Source organism: Amborella trichopoda, chromosome 3, assembly GCF_054954075.1.
Source record: "Amborella trichopoda isolate Santa Cruz 75 chromosome 3, AtrichopodaSantaCruz75HAP2 v2.0, whole genome shotgun sequence".
NCBI classification, from domain to species: domain Eukaryota; kingdom Viridiplantae; phylum Streptophyta; class Magnoliopsida; order Amborellales; family Amborellaceae; genus Amborella; species Amborella trichopoda.
The window spans coordinates 50,671,902-50,697,709 of NC_142338.1; the positions used below are offsets into that span (position 1 = coordinate 50,671,902).

The 25,808-nt window shown below is 30.8% G+C and overlaps 1 pseudogene across 1 annotated transcript; it reads left to right on the forward strand.

The window, feature by feature from the left end:
• The first annotated feature begins 9,642 nt into the window (after positions 1–9,642).
• LOC105420273 (uncharacterized protein At1g28695-like) lies at positions 9,643–21,471 on the forward strand (annotated as a pseudogene). Its single transcript, XR_016051505.1, has 3 exons — positions 9,643–9,800; positions 12,087–12,458; positions 20,878–21,471. The product of XR_016051505.1 is annotated as an uncharacterized protein At1g28695-like (transcript).
• The last annotated feature ends 4,337 nt before the right edge of the window (positions 21,472–25,808 follow it).

The following is a 25,808-nucleotide window of genomic DNA, read 5'->3' on the forward strand; positions in this document are numbered from 1 at the left end:
CTTAGAGAGAGAGAGAAATTAATGTATTTATCTTCACAATGAAATAAATAAAATAATAAATGTGATAGTAAATATTATTTTTAATAAATTATTAATTAACACGTATCTATTTGACATACAATTAAAACAATAAAGATGATTTAAATAAATAATTTAAATTATATGAATAAAACTAATAGAAAAATTTATATCGGGCTTACTAATGCTAATATCTAATATATTAATTTAAAACATTAGGTCCCATTAATGTTTATATCTAATATTTTGGTCCATTCAGGCATGTTCAAGAAGCATTAAAAATTGCAAAAAATATAAGTTACCTCAAATAGTTATTTCTAAAAAATAATTACCTCAAAAAGGAAAAGAAAACTTCTCCATTTTCTTTATTCATTTATGATTTCTATTTTTTCGGTGCAATATATATTTAATTATTACGGGTTATTTGTTATATGTATCATGTGTAATATTTGTATATTTTATTTCTTTAATATCTTGGGATAATTTTACTTGTAATTAAATAATATATGTACTAATATAATGGAAATAATTTCAATTATTTTCTAAAATAATTTCAAATAGAAAAATAATTAACCAAAATCCATATATATGTAGTAAATAGAAGAGAGAAAGTTAAAAAAGGGTTGGGTCATGGCGGTACCTATTCACCACTTTCTAATCCTGTTGACACCGCCACTGGCACTTTAAAAAAAACAAGCTGTCCCTAATCTATTTGAAAAAAAAATGGAAAAGCCACTAAATTAGCCCAAAAAAAAATAGAAGAAAGAAGGTTGAGGTTTTTAATAAAAAAAGGATTATATAAAGTTGATGTTTTAAATTATAGAATTAAGGTGCATATAAAAAATCCATAAAAAAAGAGGCTAGTTTGATATTGAAAAACTACATAATTGATAATCTCAACATCGAGATGTATGGATATAAAAAAAATAAAAAATTCAAGTCTAAAGAATACTATATCTTGACCGTTCATTTTCGCGATTTTCATGCGTTTATAAATCGGCTTGATTTGCACCAATTTTATTCAAGCTTATACAATGTCATTAATATAATTTCAATTAGTAGTTGTGAGAGCAATGATCTAATGCAACGGTTGTATCATAGCGTAATGCAACGACACCTCTAGAAAACTATGTTTATGGTATTTATATAGCCCCAAATTTTGCACACACACTCTCTTTATCTCAATAATCAATCCCCAAGAATGAAAAAGTTCAATTTGAACCCTAGATATGGTCAAAATGAGTCCCTTTAAAAAACGAATTTAGACCATTCATTTTGTGAATTTCAAGATCTTAACCTTTATAAACTCAAAATCATTTTTTTCTTTTTTAATATTGTTCATCTGGTGATAATAAAGCAATCCAAAAAAAATAGAAATAAAAAAATCCTTCTAAGGCCTAGATCTAAGCATCTCACCAAAATAATTAAAATCATAATTAAATATTTTGGATGTGCTAAACTCAAATAAGTAATTAAGTGGTTATCTATTAGGGCAATGATTTCATGCAACCGTTGTATGTAATATGATGCAACAACCTTAAAAAACCATCTTATGCCTATTTGTTTGATTCAAATTTTGACATATACACTCTTTTAATTCCAGTGAACAATCACAAAAGAAGAAAAAATTGAAAACACAACCTAAAAAGTATTTTTTTAGCCCACTTAACATAGGCCATTCATTTTGGTGAGATGGTTAGATCTAGACCTTAGAAGGATTTTTTTCATTTTCAATTTTTTTGGATGGCTTTATTATCATTAGATGAATAATATTAAAAAATAAAAAAATGATTTTGAGTTTATAAAGGCTAAGATCTCGAAATTGACAAGATGAATGGTCTAGATTTATTGGAGATGACTCATTTTGACCATATCTAGGGTTCAAATTAAACTTTTTTTTTTGGAGGATTGATTATTGAGATGAAGAAAGTGTGTATGCAAAATTTGGGGTCATACAAATACCACAAACATGGTTTTCTAGAATTGTCGTTGCATTATACTATGATACAACTGTTGCATTGGATTATTGCTCTATATTATTATAGTAATAAAATTATCATCACAATTTTATAATAGAATACTTATTAGTAATAATATTACTTATTTTATATAGATAATTATAGTAACAATTTTAATTGTGTATTATTCATTTATTTATCTTTCTCGTATTAAATATAATCATAATTGAATTAGCTATAGTTAAAATAATTCCCTTTTTACATTATTGAATTCATGATATTGAATATTTATGCAATTTATAAAATAGTATATAAAAATAATACCCTTTTTACATTATTAAATCCGTGATATCAAACATTTATGCAATTGTGTTGCGGTATTGCATCACAACATACATAGTAGAGCTGGTGTGGTCGTTTTATCCCCGCATCTGATTTAATTGGACGGCGCTGAGCCCATAGGCAAAAATACTATTCATTTTTGCCTATAGGCATTGTGTGGTGCTTATATATATATATAAGGCAATGATTTCGTGCATCCATTGTATAGTAATATGATGCAATAACCTTAAAAAACCATCTTATGGTCATTTGTTTGATCCAAAATTTGAAATATACACTCTTTTCATTCTAATGAACAATCACAAAGAAAAGAAAAATTTGAAAACACAACCTAGAAAATATTTTTTTAGCCCAATTAACATAGGTCGTTCATTTGGTGAGATGCTTAGATCTAGGCTTTAGAAGGATTTTTTCATTTCTAATTTTTTGGATGGCTTTATTATCATTAGATGAACAAATTTAAAAAATAAAAAGATGATTTTGAGTTTATAAAAGCTAATATCTTGGAATTCACAAAATGAATAGTCTAGATTTGTTTTTGGAGGGGACTCGTTTTGACCATATATAGGGAACTTTTTTTTTTGGGGGAGATTGATTATTGAGATGAAGAGAGTGTGTCTACAAAATTTGGGGTCATACAAATACCACAAACACGGTTTTCTAGAAGCGTTATTGTATTATTCTATAATACAACCGTTGCATTGGATCATTGCTTATATATATATATATATATATATATATATATATAGGAAAGTTTATATAAAGCTACAACCTTAATACATAGAATTACATATGCACCTAAAAAATCCATCGGAAAAAGTTGTTTTAATGTTGAAAAATTCTCTAATTGATCATCTCGACATAGAGATGTATGAAAATGAAAAAAAATAAAATAAATTTGAGTCTCCAAAATAGTGCATCTTGCAATATATTATTTAGGTCATCCATTTTCAAGATTTTCATATGTTTATAGATCTACTTGATTTTAATCATTTTTGGAGTTGAAAATTTTATAAGTAGATATGAAAATAGATTTTGAGATGATCCTAAGAATTTTTTTACCAAAATTACATGTTATGATAAAATTTGGAGTTGCGCCTTAATTGGATGTTTAAGGTCGCAGCCTTATAGAAACCCCACACACATATATAATTTTAAAAAATCAGGTTGGATCCGGATCCGATCCACCTATACCTAAATCCGATCTAGTTACTATTTTCATCTAGATTTTGGATCCAGATCTAAATTTCAAATTTTCAGCCGTAATCTCTCTCTATCTCTCCCATTCATGTAACTCTGCTCTACCCTTCTCTCTTCTTTCTCTCCGTCAAATGTTAAAGTATGGTATTAATTATAAAACATAAGGCATATCATTTATTTTCTTTTCTTTTTTTTTCTCTTTCTCCCCATTTATTAATCTCTCACATAAATTATAGAATATAACTTATACTTTCTCTCTCAAGATAAATACAATCTCTCTTATTGAAAGTTTCTATAAATAATTATAAAAGATAATGCATATCCTGTTATAGCATACCGGTGAATTGGAAATCTCCCTAAGGGCGTTTGGTTTTTTTAAAGAAAGAAATCTCTTAGGTTTTCCAAAAGTTCCGTATGTTTGTCGCACAATTTCCATTTAAAAGTTCAGAAAGTAATCTTTCAACAAAGTTCTCATTTATTTGTTAAAACATGAAGATTAAGTTTCGACGGAAGTAGGAACTTAATCTTTCATGAAGTTTTTGTTGGCTACTATTCACTATGCATAATATAAATACATAATATTAGTACTATTAATACAATATAATATAATATTACTATAACATAATATTATATATTTATATTTATTTCATTAATGTAATTTATATATATAATATATTGATCATAGATTATATGTAATATATAACATTAATAAATATTATATAAATATTTTATATTAAATTATATATTATAGATAATATGTATTTACGAATACAATATTATATAATATAAATAGTATATATATAATATAATGTTATATTATATATATATATATATATATAGAAGAAGATACTACAAAACGCTTATAAGCTAAAATGAACATTGATTTCGCTTACCCTCATCTAGCGTTTTAAAAAATGCCGAGTCGAACCGGACTCGCTCGGTTCGACTCGGAATTCGCAAAAAGGGACCGGATCGGTTGAAAAATCGGAAATCGTCCGGTTCTAGAGAGAACCGGACGATTCCGCACAGTGACTCGCCGATTCACTATACGGAATCGGCGAGTGCGAACAGTGAATCGGCGAGTCCGTACGGTTTTTTTTTTTTTTTTTTTTTTTTTTTTTTTTTTTTTTTTTTTTTTTTTTTTTTTTTGTAATCCATGATAGATTTTTTTGTAATACTTGATCAATTTTTTTGTAATCCATGATCGAATTGTTTTTGTTTTTTTGTAATCCATGATTGAATTTTTTGGTTTTTTGTAACCCATAATAGAATTTTTTGTAATCCATGATCGAAATGTTTGTTTTCTTTTCTTGTAATCCATGATCGCTTTTTTTGTTTTTTTTTTTGTTTTTTGTAACCCATGATAGAATTTTTTGTAATCCATGATCGAATGTTTTGTAATACATGATCGAAATGTTTGTTTTTTTTTTGTAATCCATGATCGAATGTTTTGTAATACATGATCGAAATGTTTGTTTTTTTTTTGTAATCCATGATCGAAATGTTTGGTTTTTTTTTTGTAATCCATGATTGAATTTTTTGTTTTTTGCTTTTTTTGTAACCCATGATAGAGTTTTTTGTAATCCATGATTGAATTTTTTGTAATCCATGATCGAACTGTTTTTTTCTTTTTTTGTAATCCACGATTGAATTTTTTGTTTTTTTTTGTTTGCTTTTTTTTGTAATCCATGATCGAATTTTATGTAATCCATGATTGAATTTTTTGAAAATTTGTGATTTTTTTTTTTTAATCCATGATCGAATTTTTTTTTGTAATCCATGATAGAATTTTTTGAAAATTTGTGATTTTTTTTTTAATCCATGATCGATTTTTTTGAAAATTTGTTTTTTTTTTTTTAATCCATATTATTCAAAGAGAAAATGAGAGAGATGATGATTCTGAGGCCACCCTATCCCAGCCATACAGCAACAGTGTAGGGATGAGCACGAAATAGTGTAAATTAAATGCTGAATGGCGGTTCATGCAGGGAAAGAACATATCAATATTCGCATATTCATTCAAAAACATGAAAATTCTTAATGGAGTACCCTCATTTTTTATTGAATTCCTAAAAAACAATTTTTATAATGAATTTTAATAATTTTTTCGAATTTTTTTTAAGCTTTATTCTGACCGATTCACCCGATTCCCGATCCGGATCGCCGATTCGTCGATCCGGATTGGTTTTTTGGAAGCCCGATCCGGGTCACCGATCGGTTTTTTAAACCATTGCCCTTATCACTGTCCAAAGTTCATCACATGGACACGATTGTCCAATAATATTTTATTTATTTTTATTTTTTATAAATCAGAATAACTTAAAATTTGGAGCATGTGTTCATAAAAAATAGGTGAATTTATGAAAAATATAAAAAAAATATTTCACATGAAAAATATTGACTAAAATACCCATGAAATGTTTTAGGGGTATTGTGATCAATATACTTTTATGAATTATTTTTTTATATATTTTTATTAGGTGCGCCTCATTAAAATGTACATACGTTCTAAATTTCAGGTTATTCCAATTTGTAAAAAAAATAAAAAATAAATACTACAAGACAATCGTGATTGTGCGATGAACTTTGGATGGTGATGATGGTATACGAAATCAATGTTCATTTTTGCCTATAGGTATTGGGAAGATTTTTCCATATATATATTATCAAACACAATACTCAGAACTTATTTAAACCTTCGATAACAAAACATTCAACTTTCCATAAGATTTAAAAACATTCAAATTTCCAAAAGATATCTTTTGTAAAACAAAAGTATATATTGTACACCTGATTAATTTGGAAGGCATATATTGTAATATGTATATTTAGGAACGGTAGTTATAACATCTTGTATTTATGGTAGGTCTGGGCATAGTATAGGAAACTGTGATTTATTTGCATAATTTCTTATCTGTAATTTGTCTATAAATAACAAGTCTATACATTCATACGATGAAATGGACATTGAGTCTCTTCCATAGTTAGCAAGTCGGGGACTATCAATAATTTGGCTCATGTTAAAATCAGAAATAAATCGTTTTTATTTTAAAAAGTCGGATGAAAAATCGGGTAAAAAATACGGTTTGGCAAAAAGGCTTCATGTAAAGATATCGGACTAGACTCAACAAATCGGATTAAAAAAATCGTTTGGTTAAGTTTAAAAATATTACAAATTTTGAAATACATATATTTAGTAGGTACAAAAAAATACACCATATGAATACACGATAAATACACCATATGGATACACATAATAAATACACCATATGGATATGCCATATTATAACTACGGTATGGTGAGTTGGAAGTATCCGGAGATATGATAACTACGGTATGGTGAGTTGGTGATCCATTACTTCAAAGTTCAAACAATAGCAAGAAGCATTTGGAGTTCTGGACAGAGAGGAAGAAGAATAAAAACCCAATTGGAGTGGCACGCAGAGAGGGAGAACCAGCACATACAAAGAGAGAAGCAGCACACACAGAGGGAGCATCACACAAAGAAAGAACTTTGGGTTTGAGAAAATGAAGAAACCTGTTTGGGGATTGAGTGAGAGAGAGAAGCAGCATGCACATAGGAAGCAACAACATGTACAGGTTTGGGGATATGAAAAAACCCTTAATCTGGTTTTTTTTTAAAACTTTTTTTTTTTTTTTAAAGATTTTGTATTGATTTTGTAATCTGGAATTTTGGAGGCTCTTTGAGCCTCAATTGGATTGAATTTTTGGTGGAATTTTGTCAAGCCAAAATTTGGGAATTTTTTATTCGATGGTTTTCATGCTTGTTTATTCTAATTTGATTATAATTTGTGATGATATGGATGGTTTGAGCCCTAATTTATAATAATCTGGATGGTTTTATGCCATAAACAATATTTCCATAATAATCACATAAATCTGCATCTATTTTAGATTGTTTTTTAAAATAATATTGTTTTAGAAAGTATAAAAATAACAGTATACAAATCAGGAAAAACGTTTTTTATCTTTCAAAAAAAATTAACAGGTAACAAAAGGATACGAATTTTTGGTTCAGTTTAATTCTTTTTTTTTAAAACCGCATTTTAAACATTTTTTTGGAAAAAAACAAGTTTTTTTGCCGAACTTTTTAAAAAGGCGCCATTTTAAACGTTATCCATAAAAACGTTGTTTTAAACATTTTCCATAAAAACGCTGTTTTTTTAAAAAAATACGTGTTTTAAAAGTCGATTTGCTGGCTATGGTCTCTTCACATGGTATCAAAAAAGGGGTTCTGATTTGTCATTTATGCTGGATCGTGTTTTGACTCTCGGATCTATCTTTTTGATGAGTCGTTTTCGACTATCTGATCAGTTTGTCTCTCTAAAATTTTTGTATGATTGATCGAGCCTACTTTAATATGGCCCTATCTGCCTGAGGATATCTATTCATGAGGCTTGTTGATCCACCGTTGCTTTCTGAGCTTGTTGATCAAGCAATCTGAGCATGGTAACCACTGCATCTACTAGTCGTGCGATACACTTAAAGATCCAACTGCTCTTTTATACAATTAGTGTTTAAACTCCAGTTGCCCTCTCTCATAGCATCCTAAGTTTAAGGGGGATACTGGATTAAAATGGAATGTATATATTGTAATATGGATATTTAAGAAGGGTAAATACAATATCTTGAATATATGATATGTTTGGGTATAATATTGGAAACTGTGATTTATTTTTATAATTTTTTATATATAATTTGTTTATAAAAGACAAGTCTGTACATTCATACCATAAATAAAATCTCTTCAGAAAAACTTGAGACTCTTTACATCTTTTAGGAAAACAAATGCGCCTTGAAAGTTCCAAACTAAAAGTTGTGTATTCTACTTTTCTTTTTAATCTCTCTCTACTTTTTCCCTCGGACTCTGTTTTTTTTTTTTGTATAAGTGCAAACACAAATGTGTGTTCTACTTGTCTTTCTACTCTTTATCTCTCTCTCTACTTTGCACTCTGATTTTCTAAAATTAAAAATTTTTCCAAGCCGAATTGATCTTAAAATAAAACTCATTTTAACAAGGAAAATGACCATAATATTTGAGATCAGAAAAATATTCAATACCAAAATGACATTAAGCTTTCCAGATTCAAGGTTATACCCAAAATGCTACTCCTCTCTTATGTAACATATAGTGAAATTCAATGGCTGAGGACCAATAAATGAAGTTTCCTTTGCTATTGGATCAAGTGCTTAAAATGAAAGCATATTGCAATATACACTATGTTCAGGATTCAAAATCTTTTTTTTTTTTTTTCATTTTCATACATCAGGATTCAAAATTTTTTTTTTTTTTTTCATTTTCATACATCTTGATGTCAAGATGATCAATTAGGGGGCTTTTGAGATTCTACAGTTTAAGGTTGCAACTTTATATAAACATATTTCATTTTTAAGTAGTTTTCAAAATTGAAAAATTCCTCCCCAATGAGACTTTAGACGAAGGGAGTAAATATAAAATGTACTCCCCGAAGGAGTATACACGCGCCAAGTTAATATTCATCCAAATGACTCAGACAGAGAGAGAGAGCTCCTTGTCTATAAATTTACTCAAATTTTAGAGAGAGAGAGAGAGAGCTTCTTTTCTATAAATTCACTCAAATTTGAGAGAGAGAGAGAGAGCTTTTTTGACAACTTTGAGAGACCCCTCAAAGTCATATACACAAGAGTGGAAAATACAGAGAGTGATTAGGAAAGGAAAAGAGGGAGGACGGAAAATATAGCAGGAAGTGGAAAATAGAGAGAGTGATTAGGAAAGGAAAGGAAAAGAAGACGGAAAATATGGCAAGAGAGACTGATACAGGAAGAAAAGAAGAGAGAGAAAGTGAGAGATAAATACACATGAGAGAGCAACCCAAAGAGAGAAAAACCCACGAGGAAAAGACCCAACAAAGAGAGAGATTCACAGAATCATGTTCATGTATTAATAGACATGGTATGGTGGGTGTTGAATCACAGGCAGTGCGTGATGAAAAAGTCCAGCACCAAAACGCCTATTATTATTTTTACCGGCATAGCTGCGAAGAATGGGGAATCCCCTCCACCCCATAAATCCACCGGGAAATAAGACTTCCCGGCATGTATTGTCCGGAATCTGCAGAATGAGTAGCCGGAAAATCACAGCCGGCCAAGCGGGCTCATGGGTTGTTGCCTGCGTGCGCCCTCTTCTTGGCCTTTTCGTTATCGTTCATATCAAATCCGGCCCTCTGGAATGCTCTACACTACCCCTTTCAGCAACTAGCAACACATTCTCTTCAACAAAAGGTATGATTATTTCTCTAAAAAAAAACATAAAAAAAATCTTAAAGAAACAGAACATATGATTTATATTTCTCAAAATAAAATCTAAAAGCGAAACATGGTTATTTATTATTATTATTTCTTAAAATCAAAAGGGAAATGAATTCTTCCCATTTTATTTCTATTTTTCGTTTCTTGATGGGTAAGCTAGATTTGAATTAGGAATGAAAACCCAAAAAAATTAGAAGAAATTTGAAGTCTTTTTTTTCTTTTACTTAGTTAGGAAGATGAATTTTAGATCCCAGGGTTACTAAAATTAGAGAATTTGAACTGAACCCAAATTTCATTTATATTCGTCTTTTTAATATTTTGTTATTTCTGTTTCTCTATGTGGTGCTAATCCTTTATCTTTTTAATCTTTTAACTTAATTATGTTCTATGGGGGTCCTGGCCTTTTATGATTCAATCCTTGGGAGGCGCTTCTCTGCACAAGAGTCGCCCACAAAAAAGAAATATAAATACTAATTTACTCTTCATGTCAAAATTGCAAGCTTTATTATTTTTTAAACGGTGTTTGTGATTTTCTTCTCTTTATTGTTAATTTTTCTTCCTTGGACTTAAAATATAAATATTATGACCAATCTTCTTTGTCCAATACCGGTTTTAGCCTATCTAATCCAAATAAAAACTTGGGTTTGAAATTAAGATTAATATTTGATAAGTTTTGATAAGGCCGATTTGACCTATATTCAAGCTGCTAAATAAATTTTGGCAAATTTTTTGATATATATTTTTTTTTGATAGAAAAAAAAAAGAAATATATGAAATATATCAAAAAAATTACCAATTTTTTTTGATATATTTCTTTATTCTTAAAATATTATTCCTATTTTCTATTAATTTGTAACCACTTCAACAAACTGCCAAACTGATTTTAACTCGAGGCCCCACCCCACAGTGCACTGATGCAAACTAAGATATTATACCTATATATTTTTATTCTAAGAATATTATTCCTATCATTTCAAAATCATACTACTTAAGGTTTGACTCTAAGCGCTACCGTTACGTCTAATTCAATTTAAGTATCGAATCGGAACCAATCTCCCCAAAACAAGGAAAAGTTCAAATCCTTCCAAAAACCCCACAAATGATTAAGTCCATGCCTACATTCTTGTCACTAATATACTAATAGAAGGTTGTGGTCCCCCCAAAACTTGACCCAAAGAGAAAATAAATCCGCCACTAATAGCAATTTAATCTAACTGTTCAAACGTTTTTTTAAGAAAATTATTATTTTAAAATTTTACAATTTATTTATTTATTCATATTCATTATCTCCATGTTAAGATTGCATATTCTTAAAAGTTAAGTAAAAAAATCCATCTCAAAAATAGATTTTTAGGAGGTGACTCATTTCTATATGGACTCATAGAAACTCATCGAGTATATGAACTTATGTGAGGGTGTTCACACCATATAATATTTTATAATTGTACTTAATAAATTTTAGACACTTATATACCCTTGTTTTGTATATAGAGTATTTTTTAATAATGATATTTTTTATCATTAAGAAGGATATAACGTCACCTACATAGAGCACATTGTATGGTGATGTCATACCCTTCTTAATGACAAAAAAATACCCTTATTAAAAATATTGTATTGCAAAACAAGAGTATATAAGATATTAAAATTTGTTGAGTACAATTATAAAATGTTCTACCATGATAATATATATATATATATATATATATATATATATATATATATATATATATATATATATATATATATATATATATATGTAATGGGTACGGTTTGTATAAGGCCGAGGCTTTAAACAATCAAAGTAAAGCGTACCTTCAAATAGTGCCAAAAAATATGGTTTTAATATTGAAAATCTTTGTGAAAGCGTTAAAATATATTTTCATCTATAATTATAAAATTTAAAGCTTCAAAACCGGTGTAGATCAAGTAGATCTATGAAATCTTGAAAACTTGAAATCTATTATTTCATCTTGTCCATGAATCTTGAAGTCGAGATGATCAATTTGAAGATATTTCAGCATTAAAATAACCTTTTCTAGCGAAATTTTTGAGGTGCGCAATAATTTGATTGTTTAGAGCCTCGCACTTGCATAAACAATGTTGTGGTAGAGAGAGTTCATTAGTCGAGGGATGAGAGGGAGAGAGATCCTTACTCCAAGGACAAAAAAAGAGTAATGAATCACTTTATGAGAGAGAGGTCATTACACGAGGGAAAGATAGAGAGTAATGAATCACTTTAAGAAGTTTGTGGCACAGGTACCATACGTTGCAAAGGATGAACTAGATGAAGCTTTACCCGGAGCTGCCATGACAAATAACACCCTCATTATAACTACTGTTAACAAAGCGTACGCAGAGGAGGGAAGCATGCTCGATCTCTTCTTGGAGAGCCTCTGACAGGGAGAAGACACTCAACATCTCACCCAACACCTGCTAGTTGTGGCTCTCGAGATCTCCGCATTCAATCGGTGCCGCGAGATCGGGCTCCATTGCTACAAGCTGGAAACGGACGGTGTCGATTTCTCCGGCGAGAAGCTCTACATGACACAGGATTATCTGCACATGATGTGGAGGAGGACTCTTTTCCTGGGCCAAGTTCTAGAGCGGAATTACAGTTTTGTTTTCATGGTAAGCATTGAATTTTTTCGATTCCTCTCTTTCTAATTTGCTTTGTTTTTCTCATAACTTTTGCTCTTTGTTTTTCTATATAGATTTTTTTTGTCCATGGGAAGTGGAGAATTTATATTTTGGACATGGTTTCTATGAGTATATGTAGAAATGAGTCATTTCTTAAAAATCTATTTTTGAAACGGATTTTTGGACCTAATTTTTAAGAACATGTGATCTCTAACATGGAGATCATGAATAAGAAATAAATAAATAAATTTTAAAAATTAGAAATAATAATTCTACTAAGAAAAATTTAGACTGTTAGTTTCAATTGTTTTTAGATGGACCACCTATTTGCATCATTCTTTAAGATGGATTCTTTATACCTTGGGGACCACAAATGTAGAAATGCAATCTCCGCCGCACGAAACAATTTTCCTTATATTTTATAGACAGATAATTTATCAAATATACACTTAAGAGATGAATTACTTAATGTTTTCTCCATTTCTTTTAATTAAGAGATTGTATACTATAAGACCATTTATCTTTGGTAAAGTGGTCACAATTATTCTTAGCTATTAGATGTCAAATTGGATGACTTGAGATGTTTAATGAAATTAAAACTTTTTTTTTTTTGAATTTTGAATCTAATCATGACACGCTTATAACTACCTGATTTCAAATCTCACAGACATGAGTGACTACGACCTCCTAGTACCAAAAGCAAATAGTCTCTGTATATATTTTTCCTTTAATTAAATTTTGAAATGACCATAAGAATACACATGCAGATATAAAAAGATAAAATATTAAATAACAGATAAATTAGGTATATTTTGATAAGTCTCTCTTCCTATAATAAAAGCCTTTTTCTCTTTTTTTCAATGGTTCTCTAAGCATTTCATTTTCACTACTATTTCATAATATCAAGCTTGTAGACAATGATGGATGCCATAATACCGGAACAATTTGCTTCTCAATTAATGTACAATGTCACACTAACTCAAGACTCGCACCCAAATAGAAAAAAGAAAAACGAGCATGAGCATAAATATGAAATTTTTGGGAAAGCCATCACTTTCCTTGGCCAAAACACAGTGATTCCTCCATTAATTTGGAATCCTAGAAACCCTAAATTAAAGCTTGGGATCAATCCATGTGGCAGTGATGAGACCCCACAAATAACTTTTTTCTAAAAGCTCTCCATTGATGCCCGACCTTTTTGAAATATCGTGACTGATCAATCAACCAACACAGGCAAAAATAATCTCAACAAAACCAAGACCAGCAGGGCTAAAAGAGTGTACCCTACTATATGCCGTGCACTTAAATAATGTACATTTTGTACGGAGAGTGTGTATTTATAGGAAAAAGTTTATATAAAGTTGCAACTTTAAACAGTAAAAAGTAAAGATACACCCAAAACTATATCATAAAATGTTGTTTTAATATTGAAAAATCTCTTAATTAATCATCTCGTATGAGTATGGAAAAAAAAAGAAAATTGCAACGCATTATCTAGACCATCCATTTTCATATGTTCATAAATCTATTTGATTTTAACGATTTTTTTAGTTTAAAATTTTATAATTAAAAATAAAAATAGATTTTAAGATACTCCTAAGAACTTTTTACATCAAATTGCATATTATGATAAAATTTTGAAGTGCACCTTAATTGGATTGTTTAAGGTTGCGACCTCGTAGAAACCACTAATGGACGATACCTTGTGATAGTGATCAATCGAGTGGGTAACTTGTGAGTTGTGACGAGCTACTGGCAATCGTCGCCTATGACGGTACGTACCATTAAATATTGACACGTTTTCTATGAGCACATGGATTCCTACGCAGAAATGTGGCCGTCGCTTGATAATTCATTTTTGAAATGGATTTTAGCTTTAATTATTTTAAAAAATATATTTTTTAACATCATCATTGTCAAAAAAAATTTTAATTAATTGAGATTGGTTACACAAATTTCATTTTTTTTTAACTAATTGGGGTTGACAAGAGGGTTGACAACACAAATCTTGTCTTTTTTTAACTAATTGGGGTTAGGTTAGGTTATACAAATAATTTTGGTCCGCATATCTTTTATCACTACTTCTAATCATGTCTTTTTTTACCTACCTCTTATTATTTTTAGCCTTCCACTTGAACTAACTCGCACTTCTTAACGGGTGTTGTACTGCTATACATGGTCAACCCATTATATATAATCTCTAATATGGGAAGCATTAATGTGTGTAAAAATAAATTTTCAAAACTGAAAGTAAATTTTGAAAGAAATATTTCGACTAGAGTGTGGCTCGCATAAAGTTGCAACTTTAAAAAATCCAATTAAAACACACCTCTAAATTTTATAATAAATGTAATTTTGATATAAAAAATTCTTAAAAAGGTTTACGTAGATACAAATGTTGCATTGAATATTATAACCAATGGTTTAAAAACCGGATCGATGACCCGGATCGGGCTTTTCAAAAACCGATCCGGATCGGCGAATCGACGATGCGGATCGGAATCAGGTGAATAGGTCAGAATAAAGCTTCAAAAAAATCCGAAAAAATTATTAAAATTCATTATAAATATTGGTTTTTAGGAATTCAATAAAAAATGAGGGTACTCCATTAAGAATTTTAATGTTTTTGAATGAATATGCGAATATTGATATGTTCTTTCCCTGCATGAACCGCCATTCAGCATTTAATTTACAGTATTTCGTGCTCATCCCTACACTGTTGCTGTTGGGACTCGATATGTGAATAATATGGCTGGGATAGGGTGGCCTCAGAATCATCATCTCTCTCGTTTTCTCTTCGAATAATATGGATTAAAAAAAAAAAAAAACAAATTTTCAAAAAAATCGATCATGGATTAAAAAAAAAATCACAAATTTTCAAAAAATTCTATCATGGATTACAAAAAAAAATTCGATCATGGATGAAACAAAAAAAATCACAAATTTTCAAAAAATTCAATCATGGATTACATAAAATTCGATCATGGATTACATAAAATTCGATCATGGATTACATAAAATTCGATCATGGATTACAAAAAAAAACAAACAAAAAAAACAAAAAATTCAATCGTGGATTACAAAAAAAGAAAAAAATAGTTCGATCATGGATTACAAAAAATTCAATCATGGATTACAAAAAACTCTATCATGGGTTACAAAAAAAGCAAAAAACAAAAAATTCAATCATGGATTAAAAAAAAACAAACAAACATTTCGATCATGGATTGAAAAAAAAAAACAAACATTTCGATCATATATTACAAAACATTCGATCATGGATTACAAAAAATTCTATCATGGGTTACAAAAAAAAAAAAAAAAACAAAAAAATCGATCATGGATTACAAGAAAAGAAAACAAACATTTCGATCATGGATTACAAAAAATTCTATTATGGGTTACAAAAAACCAAAAAATTCGATCATGGATTACAAAAAAATCTATCATGGATTACCAAAAAAAAAAAAAAAAAAAAAAAAAAAAAAAAAAAAAAAAAAAACCGTACGGAATCGCCGATTCACTGTTCGGACTCGCCGATTCCGTACAGTGAATCGGCGATTCACTGTACAGAATCGTCCGGTTCTCTCTAGAACCGGACGATTTTTTGGGCGATCCGGTTCCTTTTTCACTATTTTCGAATCGAACCGGGCGAGTCCGGTTCGACTCGGCGTTTTTTAAAACGCTGATTATAACCATCATTCGAGAAATTGATGGTTAAGGTACCCTGTAGTAGTATCTTACGGTATAGAATATTACGTGTATTTGCATACTTCGTCGTGAGTGGGTGCAGCGTTAGAAAAGTTTGCGAATCAACTCAGAACTCAAGTGGACTTGGGTCCAGCATGTTCTTCCCGAAATCACACTCAGTTAATTTTTGAGCTTTTTTTCTTCTTTTTGTTTTTTGGCAATTTTCAATTAAAAAATGGTGTTTTAAACACTTCTTTTTTCTAATTTTTCATACTCCTTTCACATGCGCAACCAAAATTTTGGGATCAAAACTATTTTGAGGCAAATTTTGATACCAAAAAACTTCGCATTTTGAAGCTCAAATCCTTTCTATTGATTTTTCCTTCGATTCTTCGCCAAAATTTCTGAATTTTTCTTCAAAATGATCTATTTAGATCCATCCATATATATACAAAATGTCTATGGGTGAAAATGAATAGTATTTTTGTCTATAGGCTCGGTGCCGTCCGATTTTTTCGGATGGCGTGGATTAAAGACTGTCCGAATTTTTTACACGCAAAAAACATATAGGGACCGCCAAGGCTCCCGTAGGTCCGTGGTATTTTTTAGGTAAAACCGTCGGAGCGAAACACTTTGCAATTCACCTATAGGCATTTTTAAGATATATATATATTACTCATTTGCTCACTAATTACTTCAAGTTTATACCAAAATACTCCTATAGTATTATTCTGCAAAAGCCCTAACAACTGTTTTTTAATCAACTAAAAATCTCGTATGTCAATTTTTCTTTATTTTTTAGCCATTTCTTTTACCATTTGTATTCCTTCTTTTTTATTTTAATTTATTATTTTATTTTAATTTACCTTCTATTTTCTTGTTTTGATTTTGAATAATTAGATTCTATGTAATGTTTTCCGGCATCTTTCTTTTCTTTCTTTTTTTTTTTAAAAAAAAATATTGGTGAAGTTTGTTGGGAATGCTTGCAGAGTCGACTTGGCTAACTTGGAACCCACAAGGATAGGAACGAATATAGCAAATCCCAGTTCTTCTTTTTATTCAATTAATAACATTTATGTCTGCTTTTTGTCTGAACCTGTACAAAGATACGATCCTTCAAGGTTCTCAAAACAAAGTCTGGTCTAGATGAAACATCAATCTAGAATCAACTAAGTCCTCTTAGGGACTTCTTTTAGAATAAGAAAGAGGAATATTGTGAAAATATCATTAAATAAAGTTTGATATTAGGGGAATACGTATAAGAGCATAATAAGACTTTATCTTAACCCTCTTTACCTGTCTCGGGTCCTCGACATTAAAGTGTCTGGTCTAGATTTATAAGAATAAATGATATTTATAAGCAGGAACAGAGGATCACGCGGTCTCTTCATGTCTTTTGGCTGAAAATCTATGATATCATTAAATAAAGTTTGGTCTAGATTTAGAAGATTAAATGGTATTTATAGGCAGGAACGAAGGATCACGTGGTGTCTTCATGTCTTTTGGCTAAAAATCTATGATATCAACGCTACTTTTGGGCTTCATATCTTTTTCAGAGGCCAACGATGTAACTGATCGATTAGGCAAATTCGGAAGCTCCTTGTCCTCTTTGTCTGCTTCCAATGTCTTACCAAAAAAAATAGATTTATAAGGTTAAATAGGCATTGCATTCATTCCCAAAGGAGCATAGTTTATACTTCTCCCATGGAGAAAAGGGATAATGTTTTATGTAATTCCACTCACATATATGGTATATGTGATCCAGAATCTCTCAACCATCAGATCTGAGTAGATGGTAGAGATGGTTTGAGTCACAATGTTGTAGCTTACTCTTAAATGTCAGATCTTGATCAGTCATATTTTTATTATTTTTTACTTTTATTCTACAAATAATTTTGAAGCAAAATTTGGAGCATAGATCGGGGGCACACATGACAAAAATAAAAATAAAAATTCTTGTGATAAAAATTGTAGGGGCATTTTTGTTATTTATTTTTATAAAAATATTTGTTTTTTATTTTTTTTAGGTTCATCCTAATTTTAGGATAGGATGCCCAAAATTTCATCCAAAAATGTATTGTAGAAAAAATGAAAAATAAAATAATGTTTGACGTGATATTATGGTATAAACAATCGTAGCATTCAATTTAGATCGAACGGCTAAGAAGTGAGATCACATATAACTTATTTGTAATTGGATCACATAGAAACATTTCCCTAGAGGGAATACCTACTCCTAAGGTTTTTTTTAATGTGAAATTCTGGGAGTCACTTAAGTATCACCATACGTATCATTGCAAAAAGAGAAAAAGAAAAGGATTCTTAGTTCATAATTACTTGCATTTGACCGTCCAAAAGATGATCGGTATGCATGTAACTTTGGAACATTATCCTTTTTTTACATATTTTGGAATTGATTTAATCTTCTTTTTTTTTAAGGTTCTTAAAAACACTTCTATGTTGGTTTATTAATCGTAGGGAACAACTCTGCAATTTACTACATTGATCAAACGGTAGGACACTCATGACCATTATCTCTCAATATGTAGGGATCACATATACACATTTTTTATTCAAATCTTAGGTCGTTTTAGGATGTATTAATTATCTGGAATAGAACTTTAGATAATTATTTCATTAATTATTTTTTATTTGTTAAAAAATTATTTCATTAATTATGGTAAGCAGTCTGTATTATACTGCAACTACCAAAGCTTCTAGTTTCCTCCAATATCTCAAAATTTTCTACTGCAACTACCAAAGCTTCTAGTTTACTAATCAAACTTCTTCCCTTTTTTAACCTCTATCAAAAAGATTTTTAATTTGGTATTATAAATTTATTGCTTATTTGAAATTATATAGATAGACATTTGAAATACTTCTATAAAAAATAAATTAAAAATAAGTCTTCTCACAATAAACACATGTTATTCCAATTATATTATTCCAGGGAAAGCTTTCTATATTCCCCCTACAACATAGAAGTTCTATCCTCCCCCTACCATCCAGTTGTCCATGTTTTATCAACAAAGCCACTTGCCGTTTGATCTTATATCCGACATCTCAAAGTATTTTATTTTTACATTTTTTAATACAAATTTTCTGAATATGGAATTTGGTATGTGTCATCTTCTCATTGGGGCGCACCTATAAAAAATATTAACAATAATTTTTCGATAAAAAATAATGACCAAAATACCCTAGAGTCTTTTAGGGGTATTTTGGTCATTTTATTTTATTGAAAATACTTTTTTATACTTTTCGTTAGTGTGAGTTTAATAGAGGAACATCCAAAATTTGGTGTCAAAACATCCAAAATTTGGTGTCAAAACAGTTTATAAAAAAAAATTAAAAATAAAACAGTGTAGAGATGTGACATTGTGATTGGGGCAATATTAGCCCTCCATTAAAAAATGGACGGTTGGATAAGGGGAAGGATAGAACTTCTATGTTGTAGGGGGAACATAGAAGGCTTTTCCATTATTCTAATGACTTATCATGTTGAAACCAAAGTCTAATAATGTTAGAAGACGTGATTCCATGTAAGTGCCAAAGGCATGCAAAATAAGTAAGAAATTATGTGATGACTTCAGAATGGTACAAGCTACTATTAGAAAATCTTTTTAGAATGGTGGTGATGTTATTATTGAAAAATATTTTTGGAATTATATTATGATGACTTTAATTCCGCATTTCAGTGGAATATTGTGATAAAAAAAAGAAAGAAATGATAGTTTATAGGCAAGTGCTCGTAAAATGTTGGTAATGCATTTCCCATATTTCTTTCAAACATAGCCAAACAGTAGCTATGTATTTCTCAAGTTGCATCTAAATACTACCCAAACAGTTACAATCGATTTGCAGGTAATGTATTACGCTAATATATTTTATATTACGCAGTAATATTTTACGCCAGTATATATTTCATATTACGCAGTAATGTATTACGCCAGTAATATATTTCATATTACGCAGTAATGTATTACGTTAGTAATATATTTCATAAACAATATATTTTCAGGTATCCAAACAGCCCCTCAGTGTTAACAATTGTTTCAAAGTTACATATTTTTGAAGAAAAAAGTTTATATAAAGTTGCAACCTTACTAGTAGAAGTTGCAGTAATTTACATCTTCAATTTTATTTGGGTGGTATAAATTTGACACGATCTTAAAAGACATATTACTTTTTGACACAATGTTTTAAAACCTAGCGATCCAAGTAGCAAATTGCTAAATCCAGATCGAGAATCGGCTGGTATCGAATAGTGTCTTTAGGAAGGTATCTGCCCGGCCCTGTCCCCCTCTAAAACCCCTAGTTTTGGATTTTTTTCTTTTCTTTTCTTTCTTTTTAAACTTATATGTTTTTTTGGGTTCCCCATAAATCATAACTCAATAAATTTCTATTTTAATTTTTGTTTTATTTTATTTTTAATATTTTCCTAGGTCACCAATCCATACCAATCTTGATCATCAATTTAGTGATCCAACACAGATGTTTAGGTGAATGATTCACCCCATGGATTCAAATTTTAAAAATATTAGTCTCAAAAGATGTCTCAAATCTACAACGTCTAGCTAAAATAGAAATCATACAAGGTCATATTTTAAAGCGCCGCATTCTTAGGGCTTGAACTTTGATACGAAATTTTTTTCGTTTTAATCGCCACAAAAGAACCATCCATAACAATCTCTGCAACTTCTTTTTCTCTTCATGGCAGGACACAGATATAATGTGGCTTCGAAACCCTTTCCATGGATTCTCAGAAGAAGACGACATCCAAATCAGCTGTGACAGATTCAATGGCAAACCTCATGACCTCTCCAGCCACTTGAACACCGGTTTCTACCATGTACGATCAAATAATCGCACAATCAAGCTCTATAATCTCTGATACGAGAGCAAGAGCTCCACAAATTTCACAGGAATGAAGGACCAAGACGTGCTCGAACACCTAAAGTTCACAGAGATTTTCAGAGAATTAGGGTTAAAAGTCAGGGTTTTGAACACCCTCTATTTTTCGGGGTTTTGTGAGAAGAGCAGAGATATGAGAAAGGTGAACACCATGCATGCAAATTGTTGCAGGAGTTTAAAGGCCAAGCTTTTTGACCTAAACAGAGTTTTAATGGATTGGAAGAGATACAAGATTTCTTTGATTCTTGGTTCGAACTGGAATTAAACTTTAAATGGATGATCCGAATCTGCAATATGCAGAAAGTCATGGCATGAGAAACGTTGACCTGTGCTCTTCTTCTGGTTTTTGGTTGAAATTTTGATAGGTGGTCTGATTCAGGGCCATGGCCATTAAAGGTGTATGCGCTAACAGCTAGAATGAGATAAGTTGAAACCTTTGATTTTCGGTTATTAAAGGCGTATATCAATGGTTAGGCTGGTGCCAAAAGACGAGATGATATCAATGGTAGGCCTGGTGCCACGTTAAGTGTGAAACATTTCCCTGCTGTGAAACCATATGAGATGGAAGATGGTGGCCAGTTGTTTATTGACTTCAACCCTAGATTAATGATCTCGACATCTCCTGATCTCTCTGCAATTTTACTTGTGCATTTTGTTATGTTATAAATGTTTCATACCTATGGCAAATTGTTTTATGCTTGATTTTTTATTTTTGAATTTTTTTTGGGTAATCGAGTGGTAATGACAGGCTACTTGTTTCCGAATTAGTTAGCAGTTTTTTTTTAAACTGCCAAGGCATAACGTGTAATTGAGGTATGTGATGTGCTACCAAAAACATTAGGAGTCATTTTTTAATTCGAAATAACTGATTGGCTTATGCATGGGAATGTTCAATATATGAGTATTTAATAACTCAAGATTCAATTTTTCTTTTCTTTTTTTTTAAAAAAATACTCATCTGGTGATGTGATTTTAAAGTAGATCCAGATATTCAAATTGAAATACTTCTTCTGCCTAAAGGAGTAGGTGTACAGTACTATCCCGCAGGACTGCGCCTATGTTCCTGTGGGACTAATATACAACACATAGAGCCACACAATAAAATGTGAAACTTGTCATTGTCACTATCTCTATGCAAGTGGCCATTGGATGTGATATTTTGCTTTTCATTACTTACTCTGAAGCAAATGCAGGTGGACAAGGTTTCTGTGAGTCCTAGGACTCATACTTAGAAATGAGTCCCCTCTTAAGAATCCATTTTTTTGAGATAGATTTAGGACTCAGACTCTATGAAATAAAATAAATAAATTTTAAAAATTACAAATGATTACTTCATGAAGAAAATATGTAGACCACTAGTTTTAAATTTTTTTTAAGGGACTACGTATGATTACATCTTTAAGACGGATGTCTTATGCCTAGGGTGGTCCCATAGGCGTACAACACTTTTTCATTTGGTCCTGAAGTTTTGATAGTCCTATACCAGCCTTGCACTTACTTGCCAACAAGGGCATTTGTGAAAATAAGTGCTCATGAACATAAAGGTCATTTATGTTTTGTACATAGATGTTATAATGATGTTCTTTCTAAAAAAAAATTATTCTTAAATTTTTCTTGAGTTTGATGGAAAATGAATCCCCACATTCCTGGTGTTTTGCTGATAAGAGATGTTTAATTCCTAAGAAGGCATTGATCACCCCCACACCACTTCTACGGAGGCAACTTTAAAGAAGAAAGGTTTCTATACTGCCTCTATACTGCCCTAATTGTATAGAAGATCTATACTTTCTCTATCCAACTGTCCAATTTAGATCAAATAAGTCATTGACTGTTTGATCTAGATTCGAAGTCTTAGAGTATTTTATTTTTTTATTTTATTATACAAATTATATGCATATGAAATTCGATACATGCCATCATCTCAATGGGGTGCACCTAAAAACAATATAAGAAAAATATTTTTAATAAAATAAAATGATCAAAATACCCATAAAACTTTCAGAAATATTTTGGTCATTTTATTTTCTTAATAATATTGTTTTTATATTTTCTGCAGGTGAAAATTTAAGAGAGGAGTGGATGCTGAAATTTTGTGTCAAAATACTTTATAGATAAAAAAAACTACAAATAAAACAGTGTAGATGCATGACATTATCATTGGATCCATCTTAGTCATTCATTCAAATATGACGGCTAGATAAACGGAAGTATACAACTACTATATATTACGGGAAGTATAAAAAGCTTGCCTCTAGAGTAAGGCATCCAAATGCTCAAAACAAGTGTCAATGTTGTATGATTAGAACTCATGAGAACCACATTGCAATATACAGTACAAAAAAGGGACAAAAATTCAAGGAGCCCCTATCACATGATCTACATGGTCATGCAAGTTGGGTGAGGGTAGCCATTAAAGGCCTTATGAGTGCTTGTAAGGTGAAAATATATAGTGGAACATGAACTTAGTGGGATTCTAATCCCTAGTAGATCATATTAAGCAAACGATGTTTGTTGATACTGGACTGTATTTGCGTGCTAGGTCGGTTTGGTTCGGAAAAACCTATGGTACGTGAGCATAAAGATATAACTGATGATTGTTTAGTGGGTTAGCCCTTGATGATGTCGGAGCATGCTTAGATGAGAGTCGATGGACTATGTAACCCTTGTATGTGATGGAGGCTTTCAGAGACGGGGCCAAAACCTCATCATTTGTGCCATCACACGCCATGCACATTGATACTTATTTTCGAGAAAGCGAACCACCTTTCAAGGTGATGTGTGTGCATGTACAAGAGATACATCATGCACACCATTGAGCTATGGATTGCATCAGGTTAGGATGACATTGGTTTCATCTCCAAGGGGACTTGAAATCCATATAATGAGACTTCTACCCCTTGCCTATTGAATAAACTTTTGTGACTCACTAATGATCTTTTGCATGGATTATGGGTCATGAGCAACACTTGGTCGGTTTGAGAAAGCAAGTATGGTTTGCAGTTCACGATTGGACATGAAGTGCCCCAATGGATATTTATTCCTAAACCATATGATTCTTTTTCCCATAAAAAAAAAACAATCAAAACACAAAGTCCAAAATCATCTATTTTAAAGTTTGAAATTTGTTTTTCTTTCAAATTCATGATCATGGTAAGTGAAGTTATCGACATAGCAGATTTTAGATAAAAAAACCATTTCTAAATAATTTTGGAAGGAGACCTTACTTAAATAAGGTGCATCAACGTGGATGCACCAAAATCCCATTATTTAACAATGGGTGTGTTTTGTATAGAGCCGTCGCCTTAAACATTCAAAGTAAAGCGCACCTTCAAATAGTATCGAGAAATGTGTTTCACTTGAGAAATGTGTTTCACTACTGGAAGTCTTTGTGATAGTTTTAAAATATATTTTTTTCTTTAATTATAAAATTTAAAGCTTCTATAAATCGAGCATATCTATAAAAACTTGAAAATCTTGAAAATGGATGGTCCAAAAATGCGCTACAAGTTGCCTTATTTCCAAAACTTGAAGTCTATTTTTTTTTCATGTCCATATATATTGATGCAAAAATGATCAATTTGAGGATATTTGACCATCAAAACAACCTTTTTGAGTGAGTTTTTAGGACGCTAATTCAATTGTTTTGAGCTTCGGGTCTATATAAAATTTTTCTTTTAAGATTTTGCATTTTCCCTAACAAGAATCAGGCGTCATTTGCCCTAGTTGTCAATTCCATGCTTTTTAAAAATAATAATAATAATAAAAATTGTCTACACACCAACTCCAACTAATAAATGAACCACCTATACCTCCGTAATGTTGCCTTCACAATATGCATATTACACTGCAACATAATCCAGACGTTGTAGGCATGACCCTAATTAAATGGTTTTGGTTGCATTGTTTTGCAATTTATCCCTAATAAGAGTATTTATAGGATGATATTTTCAATGTGATAAGTTTGGGAACCACCCATGAATCATATGATTATTGATAAAAAAAAAAAAATTAAGTTTGAATTTTCTTAACACTTAGATTTCACCATCTAAAAATTGGATGGTCTTTATCCAATCTCATACATTATCTTTTCCAAGTTCATAAAGGGTGCAAGTGGGTTAAAAAAATTTGTCTTTGTCTTCTTTTTTTTTTTCATTGAGGTTAATCTATGGATTAGAAGGTTACATCGCCGAAATTTGGGTCCTCAAATTAATTTTAGGTTGCTAATGGAAAAAAAAAGACAGTACAGTCTTGCGGGAGTACAAGATATTTAGGCATTTAAGAATGTTATAAATGAGTCCTACCCAAAATGTTTCAGAAAAGACCGTCCCTGGGTTGAAAATCCCATAACAAACCTGCTTCTTTGCGATATTTAAATGGGGTTAGGACAAAAGAGATGAGTTTCCACGTGTAATGAGGTTTGTGGCAGAATAAAGCGGCCGTACATTAGGGTTTCATTGGCGAGACTGGACAATTCTTTAGGCACGAGTTCTTTTTTGTTTCTTGAAATTGAGTGCTTCATTTGTGAGGGAACAGAACGCAAGTGTACAACGACCGTGCGGCCATGTGGTTAGAGAATTGCATTGTTTAAAAAAGCGTATCCTCGCATAAATTGGTCATACCTGTATTCGTGTTGATGGATTGGTGGATCGGTTCGGAGAATCGATCGAATCAGTCGTTTTTGTTTTAAAATTTTTTTAAAAAGATATTATAAATTTTTAAAAATAATATTTTTTTAAA